This window comes from Gymnoscopelus microlampas (genome assembly GCF_963454915.1).
Source record: "Gymnoscopelus microlampas genome assembly, chromosome: 4".
Classification (NCBI taxonomy): domain Eukaryota; kingdom Metazoa; phylum Chordata; class Actinopteri; order Myctophiformes; family Myctophidae; genus Gymnoscopelus; species Gymnoscopelus microlampas.
The window spans coordinates 22,700,945-22,727,024 of NC_139941.1; the positions used below are offsets into that span (position 1 = coordinate 22,700,945).

At 43.7% G+C, this 26,080-nt stretch overlaps 1 protein-coding gene across 1 annotated transcript in view; it reads left to right on the plus strand.

Annotated features, from left to right (window-relative positions):
* commd10 (COMM domain containing 10) overlaps positions 1-26,080 on the plus strand; it is a 74,123-nt gene that overhangs the window by 41,571 nt on the left and 6,472 nt on the right. The gene's annotated exons all lie outside the window — the stretch shown is intronic.

Sequence of the window (26,080 nt, forward strand, 5' to 3'; positions counted from 1 at the left end):
ACGCGTGCTCACGCGCACACACACGCACACGCTCACACATGCTCTGTCTCTGTCTCTCTATCTCTCTCTCGCTCTCTTTCTCTCTCTCTCTCTATTCCCAACTGTTTTCAGAATATCTGGCCTGATCTTAAGAGCAACTTTTAAAAGCCATCCAAGTTGCTCCCAGCTGTGTGTTGGTGGTTATATGGTAGCTTGAAGGTTGCATTCATTACAGCCTGAATAATGCATTGTTGAAGGCCAACTAAGTGTTATTGCTGCGTTAAGCACAACCCGTTGCTTTTAAAAAGTGCATAAGCTGTTGGCAAGTTTTCTGACACTAATATTAGCATTGTAAATTTAGATATGAATGGCGATGGATTAGCTATTCAGATTTCTAACCGTGCAAACAAAAGCTTTTGGTTATGTATTCAAATGTAGTAATCCCATTGTAGGCATAAATGTAATGCCAGTAGCCTGAGTTTGCTACTCAGATTACTGAAAATACCACCAGACCTTAAGATTGTCTGGTTTTGCATATTGATGGGGTTTGTTTTATTCATCACTGTTAGTCTACTGTACACATAACTGTTTGTAGACCCCCCCCCCCCTTGCACACTCTCTCTCTCACTCACTCACTCGCTCACTCACTCACTCACTCACTCACTCACTCACTCACTCACTCACTCACTCACTCACTATGCGCCACCATCCAAAGGCATAAAGAACAGTAGCAGTACTCACAGTTTGTCAGATAGGCCATAACAGTGGTAGTGGGTGGAGAAATAATCTCCATTGTTCTCCATGTAGTACAAGTGTCAGAACTGGATTGTTTATGTAGGCAAGCTCTGCTCTGTTTCCAGGGCTTTGGCTCACTTGAGCACTGATACAAATTCACCATTCTGTACGTACTCACACACACACACACACACACACACACACACACACACACACACACACACACACACACACACACACATACCCATGAACGCATACGCATGCATAATCTCTCTGAAATACATGCACACTATAAACAATCACGCATACATTTTCACAGATCATCACACACATACAGTTTACACACACACACACACACCGTCTTCTGAACCAACACGCACACACACGCACACACACACACACAATTTCCTACAGGCCATCATAAAACACACAAACGCAGTGGATATTGTAGGCGTGATACATCCTCCAGGTGATTTCCATGCTATCCTTTGTGATTGTCAGGCCAAGAGCTGGGCTATGCCTACAGTATCCAGATAGTCTTTAAAGGAGTAGTTCACCCAAAAGATTACATATTTTCTATCAATTACACACCCCCTGTCGCATTCCTGAGCCAATCATTTGATGACCGGGTCATCGGTCAGTAGGAGACTCTTTCCGGAGACAAAAACTAAAAAATCTCCATGAATTCAAGGCTTCATGGGGTGTGTAATTGATAGAAAATAAGTATTTTTTGGGGTGAGCTACTCCTTTAAGCCTTAACCCAATGTCTGTCTGTTAATGACACTTAAAAATCACACCCTGTGTGAAGGAAGCGGTGCCTTTGGGGCGGGGCTTAACTCATCGTTCGTCCCTATTGGTGGTCTGAGTCCACTTACCAAATTTGTACTTGGTAGTATGCTGCAAACTGGAATGATGGCTGTTTAAAGGCCAGCCAATGGGCAGACAGAGGGGGCGGGGCTTAAGTAATTACAGTTCGTCCCTATTGGTGGTTTTAGTCCATGTACAAAATTTGTACTCCGTAGCATGCTGCGAACTTGAGTTATGGCTGTTTAAAGGCCAGCCAATGGGAAGACAGAGGGGGCGGGGCTTCAGCAATTCATGCTCGTCCCGTATTGGTGGTCTAAGTCCACATACCAAATGTGGACTTGGTGGCATGCTGCGAACTGGAGTTATAGCTGTTTAAAATCCCGCGCTCATCCCGTGCTCATACGGGCGGACGGACATAACATACGCTGGGGGTCCCTGGACCCCTCTTTGATAACTTCAGCAATTCATGCTCGGCCCTATTGGTGGTCTAAGTCCACATACCAAATGTGGACTTGGTGGCATGCTGCAAACTGGAGTTATAGCTGTTTAAAATCCTGTGCTCATCCCGTGCTCATACGGGCGGACGGACATAACATACGCTGGGGGTCCCTGGACCCCTCTTTGATAACTTCAGCAATTCATGCTCGTCCCTATTGGTGGTGTAAGTCCACATACCAAATTAGGACTTGGTGGCAGGCTTCGAACTGGAGTTATAGCTGTTTAAAATCCTGTGCCCTAAACGGGCGGACGGACATAACATACGCGGGGGGTCCCTGGACCCCGCTTTGATAACTTCAGCAATTCATGCTCGTCCCTATTGGTGGTGTAAGTCCACATACCAAATTTGGACTTGGTGGCATGCTTCAACCTGGAGTTATAGCTGTTTAAAATCCTGTGCTCTAAACGGGCGGACGGACATAACATACGCTGGGGGTCCCTGGACCCCTCTTTGATAACCAGTGGCACGTGTGGCCAATGAGAGGAGAGATGGCATAGGCAATCTCCGAGAGGAGAGATGGCATAGGCAATCTCCAAGTGTGTGTGTGTGTGTGTGCGTGTGTTTGTATGTGTTGCTTCTTTGCCGTGCTGACATAACATACGGACGCTCATGCGGACGCTCATACGGACAGAGTCAAGTGTAGAGCGGTTGGCACCGCTAAAAATAACTACCCGCCCAATACCATGGAGAAGATAGACCATGTTAATGGGTGGGAAGCCAGTAGGGGAAAGCATTTTGATTGATTGATTTAAATAGCATGGAGGTACAGTAATACCCTTGGGCTAAAAGGATAACACAAAAAAATCCCTGGTTTTACTCAGAGAAACCCTCCGTGGTTAGCAACAATAGGGGGATCGATCATACTGGAGGTAAGTATTCTGTGACTAGTTGAAAAGGTAAGCTTAGCTGGCAGTCTGGACTTTATTTATGTATTTACTCAGGCAGTGAATGAGTTATGCAGCGACCAGAATTGGGAAGGTTAGCGTGTGTCTCATGAATGTGTTACGCCCTCCAGCTGCTCCTTGTCAGATGAAAAGAAGGGACTCAACTCACCTCAACTCAACTTTATTGTCTCAGAATTGGTTTACAGGTGTAAAAAAAGTGGGCGAAAACCTGTGTCATACAAGCTCCCTTCATTTGCAGTTTCAAGAAAGGAGGAAAGAAACAGAACAATACTTTAAGTCAGATATATCAGTATGAGCCGTGTAAAATAAATACATAAGGTGCATGATATGATGCGTGGTTAAAAACAGCAATGGAATGAAGAGGTTAAAATAGCAGCAGATATAACGGATATGTACATAAGGTGCAAGATGAAAAAGAGAATATTAATAACAAAAGCAGTTAAAATGGCAGCATACTGTGTATATAATAACAAATGTGACACGTGGCAACTCCAAAGGCTGGTGACTATGTGTATTGGAGTAGACGTGGTTGTCTACACCTCCCCAAACCAACTGTAGGGGTTGGCAGTGGCAATGGCTATGCATTTGGGGGATTGGCAAGGCATAACAACTAAATTGGGGAGGAAAATGAAAAAGATCATAAAATAGTGAGGCAAAGGTCCTGCTCCCGTCCACTGATGGCCTGCCTAAGTGTATACTCTAAGACTATATTGAAGAGGAAGGGTGTCCCCTAGCAACACCCCCGCCAGGATGTCAAACTCCAATTGCTGTTGCCGCCTGGGGTCGTCACGTTGGCTCCTGTACTTGTGTAATGTGTACATGGCTTCTATGGCTTGCAGTGCAGTAGGTGGGGACAGACACAGTAATCATGCCACTAACTTATCTCTGTAGTAAGAGATAACATGTGCTGTAGACCAAATATTTTTGATCGGTTTATAACTATTTGAAATGTATTAGGCCTAGGTTATTCATTCAAATAGTGCTGATTACGTTTGCTTATGTAAGGCAAGACAAGTCAGAACTTAATTTACTAACTGCAGCAGTAGTGTGGCACTATAACATGAAATGATTCTTCTGTTGTGCTAAATTTATGGCTGATAGAGCTGAACTCAGTGTGAACAAAGGCTTTTTCTCAAACTTCGTTTCACAACATATCCACATTCAACAAGCAAGTATAAGTAAATGCATAAACATGTATTTTTTTTAATAGATGTAAACTTTCTTATAGGTTAGGATTAGGTATAGGATGTACGTACAAGACAAACAAGAAAGTCTCGTCAACTCTGGGAGTGCCACTTTGACAGCTGCTGACAGATATGTTAATCCTATGACCTCATTCAGTTCTGTCTCACATCACTGACTCATAACCTAGTTGGCACATTGGAGGTTTTTCATGCTTTCGTATTCAACCTTGTATACTTAGTTGACCCACATCTCCCTAGGGCTGTCACGATTATGACATTTTACATGATGATTCATTTTCACACAAATAATTGCGATTAACGATTTAATTGTCTTTTTGTCATTGAAAATTACATTTCTGTTTGGCTTTTAGGCTTTTAAGTTGCACATGCCAGATATGACACCTAAATATACAAAGAAATGACTGACATATTTAATAACTTTATACTATAAAACATTAATAGTGAAAATAGCCAATCTGCAAGCTCACAACGCGGTGCAAGCTTGTAGATCTGCTTGCAGATCAGCTTGAAAAACATTTTGCAACATGGAAACGATTATGACGATTTTGACAAAATAATTGCGATTATCTCAAAGAATTGCGATTAGACGATTATGTAATAATTGTGACAGGCCCACATCTCCCATGGCTCTCTGTGCTACTGCAGGTCCAATGAGGATGATGGTGGTGTATCATTCTGATTCCAAGCTATTAACACTACACTACATAAGTTCACTTGAGTGCAGCTTAAAGGTGATGACATAAAGGTGATTAACACACAAGTCCAATAAACCACCTGCATTGTAGTTCTTATCAGTGATTCAGGATTAAATCACACCTGCATGCAAGCGCACGCACGCACGCACGCACGCACGCACGCACGCACGCACGCACGCACGCACGCACGCACGCACACAGACACACACACACACACACACACACACACACACACACACACACACACACACACACACACACACACACACACACACACACACACCTACAGGTTTCTTGTTTTGCAAACCTCAACCCCAACAGGATAGCAACAGGACATTTTCCTGTCATAGCATGAAATGTTCACCACAGCTGCAAGCTGTGTGTGTGTGTGTGTGTGTGTGTGTGTGTGTGTGTGTGTGTGTGTGTGTGTGTGTGTGTGTGTGTGTGTGTGTGTGTGTGTGTGTGTGTGTGTGTGTGTGTGTGTGTGTGTGTGTGTGTGTGTGTGTGTGTGTGTGTGCGTGCGTGCGTGCGTGCGTGCGTGCGTGCGTGCACTTGCATGCAGGTGTGATTTAATCCTGAATCACTGATAAGAACTACAATGCAGGTGGTTTATTGGACTTGTGTGTTAATCTCCTCTGCAGAGACTGAGAACAATGAACAAAGACCAAGGAACTCCTCCTAGAACCTATCACATACCCCAGCCTCTCTTTCTCACCCTGTTCTCTTCCCCTCTCCTTATTGTCATGACAATAGATGTAATGTTCTAAAGTTTCCATCACACTACACATTTCTTTCCTATGACATGTCTCAGAAATCTTTCCCCGGTGTTGCCGATACTCGGTTTAACCCGCTATGCAACAATAAACATACCTCTACATTTTGGAACAATGTTAGAATAACAACAATGGTCGTTGGCTGAGCAATGGTTGGGAAGGAAGAATGAAAACACAAATACGATTCATACAAGAACTTGGTGATGGGTGGATATGCCGTCTGCGTCAATATTTATGTGGCTTCGAAAGACATTAACCTGTTTTCTTTAAGAGAGCATCACTGGATGCCTGCCACCATTTTATGATCACTTCTCCCCTAAATATAAACTGCTTGGCTGTAATGGAATTCATGTGAATCCCTCTCACCGCCTGGTTAGGATTTGGATGTGTTTAGCCTCTTATTTAAATAAGCTGTCAGTTTGTTGTGAGCTTCACCCAGACTCTATTTACTGTGCCGCCTTCTCGTGACACTTTTCATAAAGCATTTTACAATTATGTCCATTAAGCACAATTTTTCTTTCTGCTGAAGTCCTGTTGGAATATGACTCGAGTCGCCGCCAAGCTTTTGTTTGGAGCTGATAAACATGCATGCGTGTGTGCGTGTGTGTGTGTGTGTGTGTGTGTGTGTGTGTGTGTGTGTGTGTGTGTGTGTGTGTGTGTGTGTGTGTGTGTTCGCTTGCGCATGCTTGCTTGAGTGTGGATGTCGGCTTCATTGTCGCTGCTAAGGGAGTGATAGCAGAGAGCAGGGTTGACAGCAGCTCCTCTTCAGACAGGCCCAGAGACCTGGGAAGCCTTGATAAGACGCCTGGGCTCTGAAGCCTTTAAGCAGACACATCGCCGTGGAGAGCAGAGTGGAGAAATAGGACGGTGTGGAAGAGCAGACGAAGACGAAGAGCAGTGGGTGGAAAAGTCCTCCTTCGCCTTTGGGCAATTACTCCCGACGAGGCAGTCCACCCCCCCCCCACCCCTCAGTGCCATTACGTCAAAACCTCCCAATCCATTTAGTCACAGCTGCGATGGAAGAAACACTCAAAGGGAGACAATTACACATGCACACACTTTTCAGAGGTTCCTCCTCATCTGTGACGCTTTGAAACTTTTTCACTAATTCTGTCCACAGGCGCACGCCGGTCTCACCATCGGCTGTGGCACGTATAAGATGTCTCCAACTCCAGACAACCATGCCATTGAATACTCTGTGTCGTCTGTGGAGTTTGGGTGCTTACAGTGTTGCTTACAGGTGCTTACAGTGCTTACAGCAGGCTGAGGTGTTAGATTACACCCATACAACATGGGAATACAACTTCTCAACACATGAACTGACTTTTAAACTGTAATGTGCAGCTCCACATGGGTAAATGGACAAACTCAGCTCTGGAATTACATATCCACCAGGGTTAACTGAAATCACCCACTTTCGTCTCCAGTAGTCCTCCGTATCTCACTCTGAGACTAGTCAAAGCATTGCAGAAAAACAACTCTTGTATTTCTGGCGCCGTCTTGGCAGCAGTGGATTCAAGATTCCTCTCTCTCAAACTGTCATAACTTGAATATAAAGACAAGATAGGTTTGTGTGTGTGTGTGTGTGTGCGCGCGCGCGTGTGTGTGTTTTCAATGATGTTGAGGTGTGCTATAGATGGGTTTGAAGACAGAATGGGGTTAAATGGGTATAAGGTGTCTGTCTGTGCATGTGTGCTCGACTGCACGTATGCTTGTATTTGTGCATGCTCGCCTGTGGAGGAATGTTGGTGGTTAGGAGACAGAAGACAGGTAATAGAGTTTTGGGGGAGGGTATTTGGTTGGTTATACAGAGGAGGACAGACATTGGATCTGTTTTGATGCGTTCATGAGATACTAAAGGATGGCCGGGAAAGCTGGGAAATCAAGCTGACACCTGAAGCTTCTGTTCCACTGTTGACATCCTCTTTGCTTCAGCTCCCTTCAATATTTCACACCTCAGTGATAAAGTACAATCAGTGATTTTTTCTGTTTTAGTTTTGAAGAATGTCAAGAGAGAGAGAGTGCATAGTCTACTTTGGGCTGGGACGGAATCAGTAGGAGTTTTGCCCGATTTATACATTGTGTCGCACACACCGAAAATAGCCGATCTACTCATAATAAGTTGCCTGTGAGTTTGTAGCATGGCATCGGCACACCACAAAGTATAATGAGGATTTTAGGTCTCTGCAATTATTTTGCCACGGTAGGGTTATTACTCCAGGCCTGCATTGCTTTGGTGCACACAGATATTACTTTATTGTGGCTCATCTTGTTTGCTGTGACACACAGCACTGTTTGATGAGAGTGTTGCACTGCATTGCAGATGATAATGGCACTTAGCATGAAAACACACCCAAAAGCATCGTTATTCAGTAATACAAGTTACAGACAACTACGTCTACTTTTAGCTTGCTCAGTGACTGATTTGCACCACAGATACTGTACATCAAACAAGGCTAATCTTCACCTGGTGTGACTGAGCTTCATGGCTTAGGATGAGTTCATTAAACTGTGTTGCACTGCTTTCACCATCAACAGGAGTCTAGGTCTGGTCTGAATTGCACATCCATTATTTTCCCTTCTATTATCTTTGATCATGGAATAGGAGAGCAATATTAAATATGCGTGTATTCAAGGACTGTTGGAACCACTTATAAACCATAGCGCAAGGCAGCCCACTAGCCGATGGTGAAGTTTTCATGCTCATGTCACTTACTTTGGGTGCTAGTTAGTGTAAATATTTACCCTGTCATTTGTTGACTAGGGTTCATGTAATTTACTCTGATTTCGCACTTGTAAGTGAAGTGTAAGATTTGACAGTATAAATGATCACAAGTACATAATGTGACACTGCCGGTTGTTTGCTAGGATTCATGCCATTTACTTTGATTTCGCACTTGTAAGTGAAGTGCAAGATTTGATTAAGGGGCATATTCCTATAAAACAGAGAAACTTAGACCAAATAAAGTTTCATCCTGGTGTAAAATAACTCTTGCTGACTGGGCTACAGTGAGCCTGGGTTCATGGCAGTGCATTGTGTTTAACATAGGCTATAGAAGGAATCACACCTCATTAGCCTACAGCACCGTGTTCACACTCTGAGGGGCTCCGGGCCAAAGTCACCCCAGTCTGTGTAGGTAATGACCCTGCCAACCTTTAGATAATCACCTCCCCACTGCAGGAGCCCAGGAAATGGAGAGAGAAGGTGTCAGTGGAGATCAGTTATAGACTGAGGAGAAAAGGAGGGCACGGTATTTGACTAACAGCCAGAGAACTCCAGTATGTTATTTAACTATAGCAGGAGGACAGTGATGAAAAGTGGAGTATCTGGGAGATTCCAGTGGCAGAGTGGCAGGTAATTTCACTAATTAGGCCTCATGCATGGGTTAAAACAGTTTTTAAACCTGTTCTTGGATCAGTCGGATACCAGAGGTTGGAGGAGATGAGAAGTTACAAAAGTGAAAATCTCCTTTGTTGCACTCTATCGTGCTGAGTGCAGTGGAAGGTAGCCTCACCAATTTAATGCCCCATGAAGGTTAAAATGTTACATTATGCTTTGGCCCAGTGAGAGTCGGCAGTCAGGTGGATGTAAGTCTCAGGACAAGGGTGGAGAGGACAAGAGACTTTACAAGTTAATATCTAATCCAATAGAGATTCCTGCATGAATCAGGGTAACCCTTGCCGAATTGCCTGCAAAGATCAGGTTCTGCATTTATATTTCAGAAGGTTTAATTAATAGGCAGGACAATTCTAAAGGTTAAAAATGATACAGTATGTGGAAGTAAGTAGCTCTTAACTTCTGTTCTTAAAGATGTGGGTGAATGGCAACTCACATTACAGGACTGCGACAGTTAGGCTGTCTACAAAATGCAGATGGCGACCATAGGTGAATCTAGAATAGATCGCCTGGGAAACAGAAGGTCCCTGGTTCGCATCCCGGCACCGGCCTATGCGTCGAAGTGTCCCTGAGCGACCTGGACCGCTGGCGTAGCAGTCCAGGCACCTAGGCTACAATGTGGCCTGACAGCGTGTCGCGGGTTCGAGTCCCAATCCTGACGGCCTTTGCTGCGTGTCACTCCCCATCTCTCTCTCCCCATTTCCTGTCAGCCTACTGTCCTATCCATAAAGGCATAAAAGCCGCCCTGAGCAAGACACTTAACCCCAACTGCTCCCTGGGCGCTGCCCCCTTAACACCCACTGCTCCTTTTACTTAGGATGAGTTAAATGCAGAGGACACATTGCACCGTATATGTAAATATACAGTGACAAATACCTCAAAGGAGTGGGGACCACATTATTATTATGATGTTATTATCTCCAACAGCGCACTGTAAAAAGTTTGTTATGGCTAATTAGATGTTCCCATGCCAGTGCCTACCTTGTTTCCTGAACTTTGTGTTTTGAATATGAATGAACAGAAGGCAACCGGAACCACCTTATCACAGAAAACAGGGTTGAATAAACATGTACTTGCTCACGGTTGTCCATTCAAAGCTCTGCACATTGGTGGTTCAGCGAAGCACAGCGGGTCTAAGGGGCTGACTGGAGATATAGTGGCCTTTGGGGAGTTTACCCTGGCCTACAGGTCATTTTATTGTTCACCACACTGTCCCGCCGAGCCTGCTTCCTTTTTTAGCATGGGGCTAATTAGTAATAGGGGAAGTCGGCCTTTCCTGATGTGGGTGGTACTCAGGTCATTAAAAACAAGAACCAGTCCAGGCCAGACCAACTCCCCTAGCCTCCCCTGACAACACTAATGAATTTCAGTCATACCTCTTGTTTTGTGTGTGTGTGTGTGTGTGTGTGTGTGTGTGCATGTGTGTGTGTTTTGGGGGGCATTTAGGATGCCTTGATAGCAAATTGTATGCCGTGCATCGATTTTTATCTCCCACCAAATTGAGTCCATCTCCAATGCCCCCCCCTACTTATCTCTAACTTGTGTCTCTGCCTGCCTTTCAGACTGTGAAATGGAGAGTGGTAATTTTGCCCTGCTTCTCTCTGTATGTTAATGAAGCACTAATCTGTTCCTGAGCGAGTGCTTTAATGAGGGCGACGTGCCCCTCGCTCTGCCGACTAGCTCCCCCGTTAAGTCACCATTATGGAAAATAGTTTGGCACCGCGCATCGTCCTGGGACAAGGCTGAAATGTATGCCTTATTTCCACATTTAAAGCTTTCTTCTCCCTCCTTAACAAGGCTGGGTCGCTCCTCTGAGGGCGCGAGTGGCAGATAAACAAACATGGTAATGACTAGCGCGGGGAGAGAGAGTCTTCGCACGGTTTGAGGTCTGCCGCTCTTCAGATGCCAGAACGTTGGGACGGGCTAAATAGGCCACACAGGACACAGATTGTTGCGGAACGAGAGCATAGCATGGGCTCAGCATCAAAACCCACCCTCTAGTTCAGATGCACACTAAAGGGGGGGGGGGCTTGGTTCTCAGGTGCTTCCCTCGTGCTGTGGAATGTAAATGCTGACATGCATACAGTATGTGTGCGAGAAATTGAATTAATTGGGGATTAATTATATTATTTTCTGCTAAATTAGCCCGTTCCATTGAAGGTGTCATATCCCCCTATGCGTCACGCCTGCTGATGACGATCACACTTGGCTGCATGTAGAGAAATACCCTAACCAGATTAAAACCAGGAACAGATGCAGCTTTAAGCTGTATGTGTTTCAAAGACTTGTATCAAAGGATATTATGGCTTTATTCATTTTGCATGTATCTAGGCCAGCCCCAGCCCCTGCCACTCCCACAGACCACATATGAAGGCTGCTGTGGTGGGTGACTATGAAATGGATTAACTATTCCTCCTCTCTTCTGTCATGAAGTGAAATTGCTAGTCTTTGGCATTCCAACTCTAACTCCCTCACTAAATTCACTCACCCCCTGTCCTCTTCTCTTCTCTTCTCTTCTCTTCTCTTCTCTTCTCTTCTCTTCTCTTACCAGTATTTGTTATTAAGTGTTCTTCTCAGAGAGCAGTATTCCTCAGTTGTGTGCCTCACTCTTTTGAGAAGTGTTGTGTTACTGTATGTCTGGACTGGAACCTTGTTTCTCCTTGTGGAAAGGAATCACAGCACTCTGCCGTGTTTGATTAAAAGTAGCACCTCTTGTGATGTTGCTGGAGCATCCTTCCAGATCTCCATCTGCCTTTCCTCTCCTCCAGCAGACACCACCTGGCTCAGAGCTCAGACACGTTCCAGATAAGATTACAGTTCCAATTGCTGCTCCAGTACTGCTAGTTAATGTATCTAGAGCGACTGAACCATGAATGCAAGATTACTGGACAGTAATAAAACAAGGGTCAAGAATACAAGGCTAAGAAGTATTTCAAGTTCTTAGGGAAGTATTCATGACTGATCACGATTACAGGTGCTGAGGTATCAGGATTCCTTAGAAAGAAAATATGCTTTTTAGTTTAGTTTTAAAGACTAGAGTCAAGAGGTTCTGAAACAAGTGATCAAGCTTATGCAGTATATACAGTATATACATGTAAATGGTCATGAAGCAGTTTATGAGAGACAAGATGGTGATGGTTTGGAAGCGAGGGAGCTGGTTTGGTGTTGGCTACGCTTGATGGCTCACTCCTTTCTCCCTTCATCCCATATGGATTGGTTTTATAAGAAAGCGGAGGGATTCTTGCACGTGTGATATGGATTATAAATGCGTATTAAGAACCGTGCCTCATGCGCTGAGCTTTAAATAGAGAAAAGTTTCCAAAATTCGGCGGTTTGTCATGATAACAATGAAATGTTAAAATAATAAAATAAAGTAATGTTAAATACAAAAAACTGAAATAAAAATCTAGCCTAAGATCAATTGATCTATCTAATCTATCTATGTATTAATGGAAACAACCTTGGTTGATGATTTACTTTTGATCAACAATGAACAACTAACACTTCATGGCTGGGACATGATCTCCAAATGTCAATACGGTTTGAATGTACTGTATGAATCAATGCCAGGAAACAAAAATAAATAAATCTTAGAAATGCAATATTGGCAGAGGATCTGTCGTCATACATGGATATGGCCTTATAGTCTTTAAGGCCAAGGAAAGAGCAGCGACCACAGCACATTTCAGATGACGCACTGTAGCCGTGTGGGCTAGAGCATGCTGATCAGAACCAGACTGCCCTCTATTCTCTATTCACCACAGAGAAGGGGAAAAAGGAGCTACCTCACCCAGAGGGGGGTTGGCGGGTGGGGGTGTCCCCATGTGGTTGAATGGCTGCTTCACCTCCACAGAGAGGGAGAAAGAGGAGGGCAATCTGTCATGGAAGACCCGCCATTGAAGTTCAGAAGCATCAGAGATGCACCGCAAAAGCTCCAAAGCTTAGTGGCCCTGATGAAAATGGAGCGTGTGCGTGCGTGCGTGCGTGCGTGCGTGCGTGCGTGCGTGCGTGCGTGCGTGCGTGCGTGCGTGCGTGCGTGCGTGCGTGCGTGCGTGCGTGTGTGCGTGCGTGTGTGCGTGCGTGCGTGCGTGTGTGCGTGTGTGTGTGTGTGTGTGTGTGTGTGTGTGTGTGTCTGTGTGCGTGTGTGTGTGTGTGTGCCGGTACTCTGTGTGTGTGCTTGCTCTGCGTGTGCCTGCACGCTTGCACGCGAGTGTTTCCGATTAAAATCCGATACATGAGTGCCGTTCGCCTTCAGAGCTGCAAAGCGTTAGGAGGCCAACGCGGCGGATGTGGTGGTGGTGCAGCAGTCTGTGTCATCACCAGTTAACGCAGAGAAGACGTTGAAGAGCACAGATGTCCAACACGCTGCCTCCCTGTGGAAGCACACACACTGAAAGTCTTTGACCCACTTTTAGCCTCAATTTAAGCATGGTAAATCACCCTGACTGTAATTAACTCAAAAGGTCTTGAGCACAGAGATGGCGAGCATAACCCTTATTTTATGATCTTTTGGTCCCACTGGTGTCGTTGTTTTAAAGAGGGTGGTTTGACATGGAAGACACTGAGGAGCCCATTACCCACCTCGTGTTCATCTTTTAAGGTGTGATCCATATTCAGCAGCGAGGCAGAGAAGCTTTAACTCATTATACCAAAAACCAATCCTTTTGAGGGTGGATAACCTCATTAAGAAGATTGTAGAAGTGCCTGAGTCCCTGTGAGTCTGCTCCAGACTAGTTTAGTCTAGCCTGAGTTGGACTGCTTTTTAAAGCTTCAAAGTAAGTTTGATCAGCAGACTTTAAGTGAAGGCTCTGGCACAGATAGATTAAGAATGAATCACCGCTGTCTGATAGCATATCAGCTCAGCTGAATAGAGAGACTTTTTTGACGCCGCCATTCAGTATGTAGTGTGTATTGTGTCCAAATGGCAGCAGTCAGAGAAAGCAGCCAGGTATGACAACATGCGTTCACATTTGTTTGTTCACACTGTGTGATAACCCTGTTTTGTGTATTTCATTTTTACTTTTTTAAATTGACTGCTAAATTGAAAACTAAAACGAAAAAACGAAACTAAATTACAGAGATGATCCCAATTAAACATACGGTAAGTGTGGAACATTAAATTAGAGTGACTAGAACTAAATGTTTTGCTGCTGGACAGAGGAAGATGGATATCGTTGCTGTCGGGTGGAAACCTTGTAGCTCCAAAACCATTACTTTTCAGGAAGTGGACAAAAGAATGTGTTCCAGTCGATCCAATGTAGCAATAATTTAGTCACAAGCTCTTGTTAATACTTTTCATTGGTTAAATATCTGTAAAACCCACAGACAGACTTAACCTCATTAACTTTCACTTTCAACATTTTTCAAAAGTAGTGAAAATAGCACATCTACAAGCTACACAGTTCAACAAAGTAGTGGAAAAAAAGGTTGATTGAATAAACAGTTACAAGGTTTACGCCTGACAGCGATGATATGGCTCTTTGGACTGTTTATCCATTGTTTGGATTTAACTGATTGCTATGCATTCCAGTAAATAATTCAAATTAAATTAACAGTAATAGTTTTGTTTCCAGTCAGGTTAGACCCTGATGCTTCATTGGATCAGTGTTGTTAGCTACACTTTCACATCGCCGTGTCTACACCATAATAATATATAAAAATACACAAACAATAGAATGAAACCCTGGTTTCTTAGGACCAGGGTACATGCATTTATAAGAACACATGCACCAAACAACACGTTTTAATTGGAGACCAGTGCTATACTGAAAAGTGCAATTTAGGATTTGAGATATATATATATATAATAAAAAATAATTATATTGCAAAATAGTGCAATACGTAAAAGTAAAAGACAACAGGGAGGCATTAAAAGCAGCGTAAAAGCCATTTAGAAAGGTTAAATATGTTTTTGCTTGATGTACTGGGTGGAGGGTGTTAAGTGTTTAACAGTCGTATGGCCTCTGGCGAGAAGCTGTTGCACATTCTGGTTGTTTTTGATCTTATGGAGTGGTATACTGTAACGTTCTCCCTCTGGGTGGCGGGAGATCAAAACGTCCATGGGAGGGGTGGGAGGAGTCCATCACGATGCAGAGGTCTTTCTCACATCTATCCTTATAGATGTACTGAATGGGGAGGAGCGAGACTCCAATGACCTTCTCAGCCATCCTCACAATTCGCTGCAAGGTCTTTGCGCCAGTTGTGCTGCACCTGCCGTAGCAGGAAGTTATGCAGCTGGTTGGGACACTTTCCACAGTGCGCCGATAGAAGAGGTGGTGAATATAGTGGTGGTGGTGTAGTTTCTACAGTTTGGTAGTTAGCTAGCCAGTCAGTTAACCACCACTGACTGCCCTATGGGGAGACCGTAGGTGAGTGGGTCGAAAGGCCATCTGGTAATCAGAAGGTTGCCGGTTTCCCCCCCGACCCGTCCAGTCTGTATCGAAGTGTCCCTGCTATAGCAAGACTATTAATCCTGTGTTTATACTGGCAAATACAATGCTATAGTCTTCCATTCATTTTCAATGGAAGCCAGCGACAGCAACGCCTGTCATTTGTAGCTGCTACAGAATCTAAAGCTATAATCCAAGTGAGCTAGATTCAACTCCAGCTGCAAAGGCGACCAAACGAGTGTTGTTTAACCATTTCCACTCATCTTCGGTGTCCACGCAATTTCTGCTTGTAATGGGGGAAACTAATTATTTCCGTCCGCTAGTTTCATGTTCTTTTTAACCCCAGGCTTTATTTTCCTTGCGCCTACATCGTTGGACGCATGCTTGATGACGTCAATGAGTATTTAACAGTGGTTAAATTATTCTGTAAATCTGTTATAGCTAGCCTATGATTTAGTCCGATAGGTAAATCAGTTTGTTCATGGGAGCATAAGCAGTACTAAAAGTTAAGCGTATACGTAGTCGTACAACAGTGTATAATTAAGGCTTCATGGTCTGTAGGCCTTTGCTATGTAGAAATGAGGCCCGGTTGTCCGGATATGTGTGTGTGTGTGGTGGGCGTTGATGTGGACTCATAGTGGCATGTGTATGTCCCCTCCATTCTAGGTCAGTAAGTGGCCCAGTGCACCCAGACAATCCCAGCCTTTGTGAGTGTCGCTGCCAGGCAGTGTACAGTACTGAATGGACTGTGGGGACAGAGGCGTGTGAAAATCCCACCCTGGCCCACCTAGGGACAGTCAACTGTGTGTGATGGTGACAAAGACAGAGAAAGAGTGAATGAGTAAATGAATGTGTGTGTGTGTGTGTGTGTGTGTGTGTGTGTGTGTGTGTGTGTGTGTGTGTGTGTGTGTGTGTGTGTGTGTGTGTGTGTGTGTGTGTGTGTGTGTGTGTGTGTGTGTGTGTGTGTGTGTGCGTGCGTGCGTGCGTGCGTGCGTGCGCGCGCGTGCGTGCGCTTGCCTTTCTGTTCTCATGAGGACTTATTTGGGGTAGAAAGATGCAGAAATAGAACCCCCTTCCGATTAATTTGTCGATTAAAAGTGCTGTAAGTTATATGTTTTGTTAAAATAAGTCTTAAATAGCTCTATATTCCAATGTCAGATAATGGAGTATAGGTTGAGTTAGTGGGGATAGTTGCAGACAAAAGTCTTAAGTGTTAATTTAACTCTGAGAGTGTGAATTTAATTTAATTGACTTGAGTTAACATTTGATGTTGCTGTGTACAATTAGAGTTGAAGAGTGAATGTAGTCAGTCCTCACTTTGTAGTTGTATAATAATATAATTGTGCGTGCGTGTGCGAGTGCGTGTGTGCGTGGGAAGACACTGTGGCTTAGCAGGGAAACACCACAATGTTCTCTGTGTTGGAACACACAGAGATTCTTTATATGTTTTTAATTTCATTAACCTGGGAACTGACTGACTTGACCCTGAGTGTAGACCCCAGTGTCTGACTGTCTGTCTTAACTGTATCTCTTGTACCGTATTATGTCTTGACATTATATTGTCTTGTGTCCTATAATTTTGTGTTGCACTGTACACAATGGCCATAATCTGTTGTGCTTTGTCATATCATCTCGAGTATACAGTATCTTTGCTGTCGGGCAGAAACCTCCAAACATATCTCCATATTCTAACTAAGATCATACTACAACGTCACACAAAAAAAGAACTGCAAGCTCGGAACACGGCACGAAGCAACGCCTTTTGAGCTTGTAGATCTGCTATTTTTGCTATTTTTGAATTTGCTGAAAAGTAACAGTTTTGGATATATGAGGTTTCCACCTGACGGAGACGATATGATGTTGTATGGTGATCCATGGCCATAATGTGTTGTGCTGCTGCTGTATCAAGTATTTAGAAGGCATTTGTTGAATCGGCCTCAGGTCTTAATGAGTTAACAGCCATATCATATAGTATCTCATGTCGGATGAGGATCTCGCGTGTCCTGTTGTGTAATGATGCATGTCATATCATAGAGTCATGTAGAGGACGTCAGGATTCGGATGTGGAAGCCACATGCTGTGGTCGAACCCCAGCCGTGGTCCCATTGTTCCCGACCACAACACAGGATGTGGTGTGTTATAATCTGGGAGGTAGATGCACAGAAACACACGTGCCCACAACCACAGGACGCGATGTGTCCTCATCCATGTGAGATAAAAACCAGTAGGCAAAATGGTCATTGTGCTATTCCACGACCACCGAGGATGTCATTTGTTTAGGATCAACTGCCTCCTGTTGCTAAAAAGGAAAAAGTCATGCCATAGTTTTTCATGTACAATATTAATAACATTGAGACACATGAGACTCCGTAAGATCTATGTGTTTGTTGGCTGTTAACTCATTAAGACCTGAGGCCGATTCAACAAATGCCTTCTAAATCAGTAGTTCTCACACTTTCAAGATTTTTCAAACATTTTCAAAAAGCGCACATTGCGCTCACAGCGCAATGTGCGCTGTGAGCTTGTATATCTGCTATTTTTGAAAATAGCAAAAATCTAAAATTACAGATGCTCTCCCGGTTTTAATGTGTTAAATGAAGGCACTGTCTGTTTAGTAAAGACTTTATAAAGGCACTATTATCCACCCAAGAAGTTATTAAGTTACAGCATATTTTCAGTAGTGTTGTTAAACTCAGTATAGTCTTTCTTAGAAAAGCCCACTGTTAATAAACTGCCTAGTTAAAGGACTATCCTTCCTCCCCTCTATTCTGTGCTCTTCTCTGTCTTTCTCTTCCCCTTCTCCTGTTGATCTCTATCTTTCTCTTTCTTTAATGTCTTCTCGCTCTCTTCTCTTGTCTCCTTTCTCCCTCTCCCTCCAGCCCTCATCTGTGGGTCTGTGGCCCAGACTTTCCAGAGCATGTAGACATATGCCCCGTTCCTCTCTTAATTGGCTCTCTGTATTCATGTGGGGATGCAGGGAGAGAGAGACTGCAGGCAGCCCTTCTCTTAAAATGCTGATCCACAGCCAAGGAAATGGATGGATGGCTTGCTGATGGGCTGTTTATAACGCGGGGGGTGTCACTGGATGCAAAGAGACCCTGAGCCATTGCAATACAGGAAAAGGGGCAGAGACCCTGCCAGCAAGGGAGAGAGAAAGGGGGGGGGGGGGTGATAGGACAACAGAAAGAGAGAAAGAAGGGGTGAAACAGGGAGCAACAAGGAAGGAGCTGAGAGGACAAGAACGAGACAGGCCGATGGGCTCATCTCGACAGAGATGAGACATGGATACACATCCCCTCCATTCTGTTTCAACCTGCAGGCAGAGCCTCTGAAACAAATAGCAGACTGTGTGAGAGGTCACAGAAGGTACACATGCATGCATTTGTGTGTGTGTGTGTGTGTGTGTGTTACATAAACCCCTCCTGTCAGGCCTAAAACCTGCGCACTCCCAGCTTCTATCTCTACACAAAGCAAAACAAAAGCCTCGGTTTGTTTACTGCTTTTGCCTGCCTTGTTTTTCTTTTGATTGTTGTCAAAGTTCTCATGGTCTCCCCTGGTGTACACGCATAAGTACCACGCCTCTATTTTTATTCTATGTATTTATTATTTATTTTCATTTGCTCCCTGCTGTGTTTTTTGTGTTTTTTTATTGGAAATTTTAGAACTAGAACAGCATCCAAACCAGATAAAAAAGGACAGGATGATAGAAATGTTGTGAATGATGGAATGTTCTAGGTCGCCTCCCTCTCAGGTGGTTTGCCAATCAATGGAGATCAGAGTGGCTCAGTGACGCATTGGGCCCATGCGTACATCCACAGGAGGGCCCTTAGCAGAGGGGAAGAGTTTCCAACACACCGTTTCATAGATGCTGTGAATCTGATGGCAGTCTGGAAACATGCTGAGAACTTTGTTTTATTCTCTATTCTTTAGCTCTCCCCTCCTCTCCTTCTGTTTTATTATCTTTTCTCTAGCTCGCCTCTCCTCTGCATATGCGTATTTCCCTTATAGGTGATTGACGGCATCCAGTGTTTGAGTTTGACAGCTCTTGTTCATTGTAATCGCCAGGCCCTCGGTGAGCGGCTGATGTTTGGAGGTTTGGTGTCTGTCACTGTGTGATGGCCACAGGGCACTGCGGTGGCCATGGGGCCCAGTTCTCTGTGGATCCTTTTAGTGTTGACATCACTGCACAATGTATGGATGAGCTCCCACAGACCAGTGTTCTTCAGAAACTGTTGCAGGTCTCACAGTAAGGGTCATGGGAAGATTAAACATGGTGCTCGTGTGCGTCTGTGTGTGCGTGTGCGTGTGTGTGTGTGTGTGTGTGTGACAGAATTTGAGAATATAAAATAAAATAGAAACGATTTATATTATCAGTACAACCTGAAACCTAAATAAAACAAAACAAACGCTGAGGATGGAGGCACCAGCACTGAAATACAGCAGCCCTAGTGCTGAGAATTGGGATTGGTGATCAATTAACATGGATTTGGAGTATTATTGTGTGTGTGTGTGTGTGTGTGTGTGTGTGTGTGTGTGTGTGTGTGTGTGTGTGTGTGTGTGTGTGTGTGTGTGTGTGTGTGTGTGTGTGTGTGTGTGTGTGTGTGCGTGCGTGCGTGCGTGCGTGCGTGCGTGCGTGCGTGCGTGCGTGCGTGCGTGCAACATGGGCCACATTCTGGACATCAAACCAGTGTTGATCGCAGACGCATGTCTAATTGGGTCCCCAATTACATTTCACTGCAATTCATACATGTAAGGAGTAGGCATGTTCCTGTTAAAGCTAAGGTTAGATTAAGGTGATATGAATCTAGTGAAATTTCCCCAAGTTTTGTAAGATAAGCTGATTCAAAGGTTGTGTGCTATTAACTGAATGACGCAAACAAAGCTGCTCTAGATCAGCATTTTGTTGCTTTTGGAGGTTTATAGAACATCAGTCTTGTCTCAGAAACGGTCCTGATAATAGTATTTCCAAAATCGCTTTCAGCAATTTACAACAAACTGCCTGCTAATGATAGAAAGGACTCCTAAGCTAAAGGGAGTGTAAGTGATGTATGTTCTATATTCCCATAACAATCATTGCTGCTATAGAGTGTTTGTTCAGTTACATCGGTATCCTTGTCTCTGCAGCTCTTTAGTAAAGAACAAGAATGATTTTGAATAAATCATAGAGGCACAGGCTTCTCTGCCTTTTCTCTCTCACCAAGGAAACACCATAGTTAAATAAAAAAGGAAACACCCAGGGCCGTTTCTCTATATGCGTACTTGTCTGTACTTGCGTCCTCGCGAACTTGTGAAACATCATGCGACGCGTTTTTAGCTTAAGTACTGTATCTGCACTGAACATATCCACGGTGGACGAGCTTAGATGGTACAAACTTCTGAGGTCCTCAGAAGTTTGTACTCCGGAGGCGAACTTGCAAGTGTGAACTTCCAAAGACGCAAGTCTGAACTTAACAAGGTCGGGTAAGCTATTGAGACCGGCCCAAGTTCCGAGTGTTGCACCGACTGTGATGACGATAGCCCGACCGATGGCAGATTTTGGAGTCTGATGCTGATATCAATTTTGGAGAGTCCTAGACAGGCCTGAAACTTTGTCATTTTAGGGGTAAGGCCTTTGGTGTTGTAAATGTTTTGAGGTCATACAGGCCAAATACCAGGGCAGGAAGGCCATCAAATAAAACTATGATTTTAAGTACATGGAAATCAGGAATTTAGCTTCAACGTTAATGTTAATATAGTACAAGTACAGTACTATCAGTGAAATATAACATGTTTATTTCACAAAATAATGTATTGGCAAAGAACCAATATACAAAGTCATATGGGTGTCAATATTTGTCACATTCTGCCTTGGACTTATCTAACTGAGGTAGGAGTCACATAAATCACATGAGCATTCACAGATTAGAGATGTTATTTTGTTATCCCCACAAACGTTATCGTGTTAACGTGTTAAAGTAAACGTGTCCTCGGGTAAACAGCCGTTTTAGCCTAACTGTTGTTGTGTATTAGGACCTTAACTTGTGTAAAGTCATTTGGACGCGTTGGCCCCTTGCTGCACCTTCTTTTAGACATTTTGGTGGATACAAATCGCATAATTCTTTGGCAAACAGAGCTTCGTAGCTCGCTCCCCCTCGAACATAATGTCACTCTCATGGACTCGTGACACCCACATACAGGTACAGTCTAAAAATGTATGTCTGTCACAATTGTTTAATTTAACTAAGCTGGTAACGTTAAACAAACAGCAGCTCTCTCTCTTGCTCTCTCTAGATATGAACATACCAAAAACATACCAATTACCCTACCCCCCCTCCCCCTCTCTCTCTCTAACTAGCACAGGGACCGCTCAGCAACATCTCTGTCTTTGATAAATACCAGTACTAATGGGTTGTGTCATCCTAAATGTATACAGCACTCCACATGCTGCTTTTTCTTTAGCATTGCACTAAACTCTAAACTGTGTTCAGAGACATACGGCTCATTTTATGGCATGTTTTATTTCCAATAACGTGTGAATGATGATACAGTTACAGGCACACATACAGCACATTAAAATGAGGACATGAGGTGCCTGGTGGCTCAGTCAGTTAGTGCAGTGGTTCTCAAACATTTTCATGGCAAGAACCCCTAAATTGATATGTATTTGGCCGCAGACCCCGATTTGAAAAGATTTTGTGCCAGGGTCCCAGTGACTCCCATAAGGGAACATTTGTCAAGGTTTGTCATTATGTTTTGAAAATAGCCTTTTCGAATAGCTTAAAAATAAAATGGGGCTTAAGGGTATAAGTTGTTTCTCATTTTGCTGTAGAACCCCCACAAGGAGCCCTGTGGGTCCTCACAACCTATTTTTAGAACCAGCAAGTTAACGCACGGACCATGATCCGTGCAAGCTGCAAGGACCGGAGTTCAAATCCGACTCCCCTCTTATCTCGCATGTCTCCCCTCTCATAGATGCAATGAGGACAGATGGACACAAACCAACAGAGATGGCCACAGGACATGCTGTCCACATTCTTGCTGATTGATGGACAAATGAAACTTGAGTAAACAACCTCCTACCGAGTGCCTCTTGATAAATCAGCTGAATGTAGCATAGCTGGATGGAAGGCTGCTGCAAGGTTGTCATGATATCGAAAGACTGAAATGTAGGCAGGTACATGTAAGCAGACAGACAGGCCCCTAGCTAGACCGGAAGGCAGATGAACATAATGCCAAAAGGAGAAATGATACATACAGTTAAGTTGACAGAATGACAGACTGGCTGCATGGCACTGACAGATTGAACAACATACAGTTAGCCAGAAAGTAGGCATTGGTATTTGAACTAGCTAGATAAAAAATGATCAGTCAGACAAGAGGAGAGAAATGTTCAGTGTGTGCATGTGCGTGTGTGTGCGTGTGCGTGTGCGTGTGCGTGTGCGTGTGCGTGTGTGTGTGTGTGTGTGTGTGTGTGTGTGTGTGTGTGTGTGTGTGTGTGTAACTGTGCAAAAGAAGTTATGAAAGATGTGTGGTGAGTTGGGGAGGGCGACAAACTCCAGCTGTTCAGCCTCTTAAGCTCATCTCCCTTTTCTCCGTCTCATTTTTTTTACTGTCAAGGTTTTTGTCAGGAGGTGTCGGTGACATCTCAAATAGCACTCCAATTGGATAGCCAAACTGTCCAATAACTCAGCCTTATCATAATATTCTTTTTCTTTTTTTGCAGAGCACTCATTCCTGGAAATGTTTCTTTTTGCCTTTTATTTTATTATATGTTTTTACACTGCATAAGTTTCTGTGTTAAGGAGGTGAGCTGTATAAAAGGCCTGACCCTTCTCTCAACTCAGTACAAAAGCTTCCCCTTAGTCACACATTAACACAATCCTACTGTACAGTAGGTATAAAATAAAGGCATGGCACTGGTCACGCAAACTGTTGTTAAACTGTGTCAGGGTGTGCCAGCTGTTCAGTGATCTTGTTCAAAAGTTACCAGTGGTTGGTTAGTTAGTTTGTTTGTGTGTTTGTTTGCATTTGTTTAAGAGGAAACATGAAATACTGCATGAATGATGACAAAAGTATCAGTGAAAATGTACCACCAAGCTTTATCTCGTCTTGTCTTTATAGGGCTTTTAAACAGGATCTGCTGTGTAGATCCTAGCCATCTATAAGAAGGGCTTAGGATTTCTATAAGACTGTACTGTAGGCCTACTATGGTATACTATACTTGACTATTATAATAATAATAATAATAATAACTAGAAAAGTGCTCCTCGGAGCACAGGTCTCCGCCAGGTTATGTAGGTTATTGTGGTTATTGTTGCCAGCAATGTTCGGAATTCGCCAATCAGGATGGAATATAAAAAATCTGACAGATCCATCTTGATCACTTGACTATAGAGATAATGTGTACTGAGTGGCGTTTGTTCTTCAACGTAGTGCGAATGTGCGTGCAAAGTTCCATCGCAATCGGATGCTGTGTTCATGATGTGCGGCATTTTGTTCAAAACGGGCCACTCCTGCAAACTTTAGATGTCAATGTTAGCCAATGAGGATGGAATATGAAAAATTAAACAGATCCAGCTTGATCACATGACTATAGAGATCATGTGTACCGATTTGCGTGAAATTTAGATAAAATGTTAAGGCTTAATCTAAAAAAAAAAGTTTTACATAAGTCGGCCTCCTGGTGGCGCTATAGAAGGCTAATGTGAAAAATGCAGGGCAGATGTTTTTCCTTGGCCTCTAGGGAGTATGTGTGCAAATTTTCAAGCAGATCGGTGCAGTTATAGTTAAAAACGCAAATCGGCCTTTTATAGCGCCACCATGAGGCTGATTTGAAAATGTTCAAGTGGCATTTCTTCCTCGGCCTAGTGGGAATGTGCGTGTGAAATTTCACAGAAATCGCAAGCTGCGTTCATGATTTGAGGCATTTAGTTCAAAACTGACCAATCCTGCAAACTTTGGAAGCCAACCTTAGCCAATCAGGATGGAATATGGAAAATCGGACAGATCCGTGTTGATCACATGACTATAGAGATACTGTGTACCGATTTGCGTGATGTTTGGATAAAATCTGTAGGAGTACTGTAAAAAAATATGTTTTGCACAAATCGCCTCCTGGTGGCGCTATAACAGGGCCATGTGAAAAATTTGGGGCAGAGGTTCTGAATTGGCAACCAGGGAGTGTGTGTGCACAGTTTCGCTGCAATCCACCCAACGGTGCGGGAGATTAGCTGTTCACAGACGGACACACACGGACACACACACACACACACACACACACACACACACACACACACACACACACACACACACACACACACACACACACACACACACACACACATGCACACACACACACACACACACGGACGGACGGACATCATATTTTTATTTATTATATTTATTTTATAGTACTCTTCTAAAGTATTTAGTAATATATTAAATTATGACTATAATGCATTGTAGTGGTTGTGTACTGTAATATGCTATACTACACTTTGCAGTTGCAATACAATCACAGTACCGCATGGAGGATTGATTGACACTAGTGAGACCCATGGACCTAATTTGCAGAACATTCTTGTTATGCATCTATTATGGACTTTGCCATGTATATTTTAGACTCTGCCCTGTGGCGGAGTGCCTCAGAGAGGAAGAATTTGTACTACTGATAAAAGTGAACGAAGTACGGGAGGTTGAGGAAAAGGGAGAGTGGATAAAGGAATAGAAAAGAGAGACGCAACTATAACCCAGGAGTGCTTTTAGCACCATACAGTATAATGCACCTCACCCGTCCTCGCCATCAGACTCCATAAAACACATGAGGATTGTCAGAATGCTCTACATCTCCAGAAGAACATCATATAATGACTGAGAGAGACAGCGTAGGGTGGAATGGAGAAAGAGACGGCCGCAGCTTTGATGAGTGTTCCAAATCTGTGCTATTATACTATTATACTGTTGGACACGGACACAAATAATTGATGAGGAGTGCATTTTTATGTCCACCCCCACCTCAGTCCATCCTGTCCCACTCACACGCACTCCACGTGCTTTGGGAATACCAGTTACCTGATGGAACACAGTGGGCCTGATAAATCTGACGTTAATGATGATGTTTAATTTACAGCAGGCCTGGAGCTCATGTGTTCAGTAACCTCTCGAGGGGCATGAAGGAGGAATGCCTGTTGATGATGCCATCTTGAATAACTGTCATATACCGTGTCCCTCTGTGCCCAGGCATTAGTGGGTAATGTATTGTAAACCTGTATTTGATACCCGACTTCATGTCTGAACAACCATACCCATACTAAAACTCACACACAAACAAAAACGTTTATAATCATAGAAGTTCACTGAAAGAGGGAGTTGTGACTCCTGTGAGCTCTGAATGGTTCAGTATTTCCTCAGGTGCATAAGTGCTGATTTAGACCTGTGTACTGTACTGTAGGTATGATGCCGCACAATTGAATGATCCACCTTGTCAGTGGATCTGGGGAGTTCTGCTGAAAATCCTCTCACTGAACTCACTTTGTCAAATAAGATGCTGTCAACCTCCTGCCAAGAGATGTAACAGAATATTTAGGGCTGTGTTTCATAAATCTTTGACGCCTAGAATTAGAATGGGCCAATTTTGTTTTGTGTATTGTCTCCCCTGAGCTTGATCTCCCTTAGTATTCATAACTGTATAACTGTATGATTATGTGCATTGGTAGCG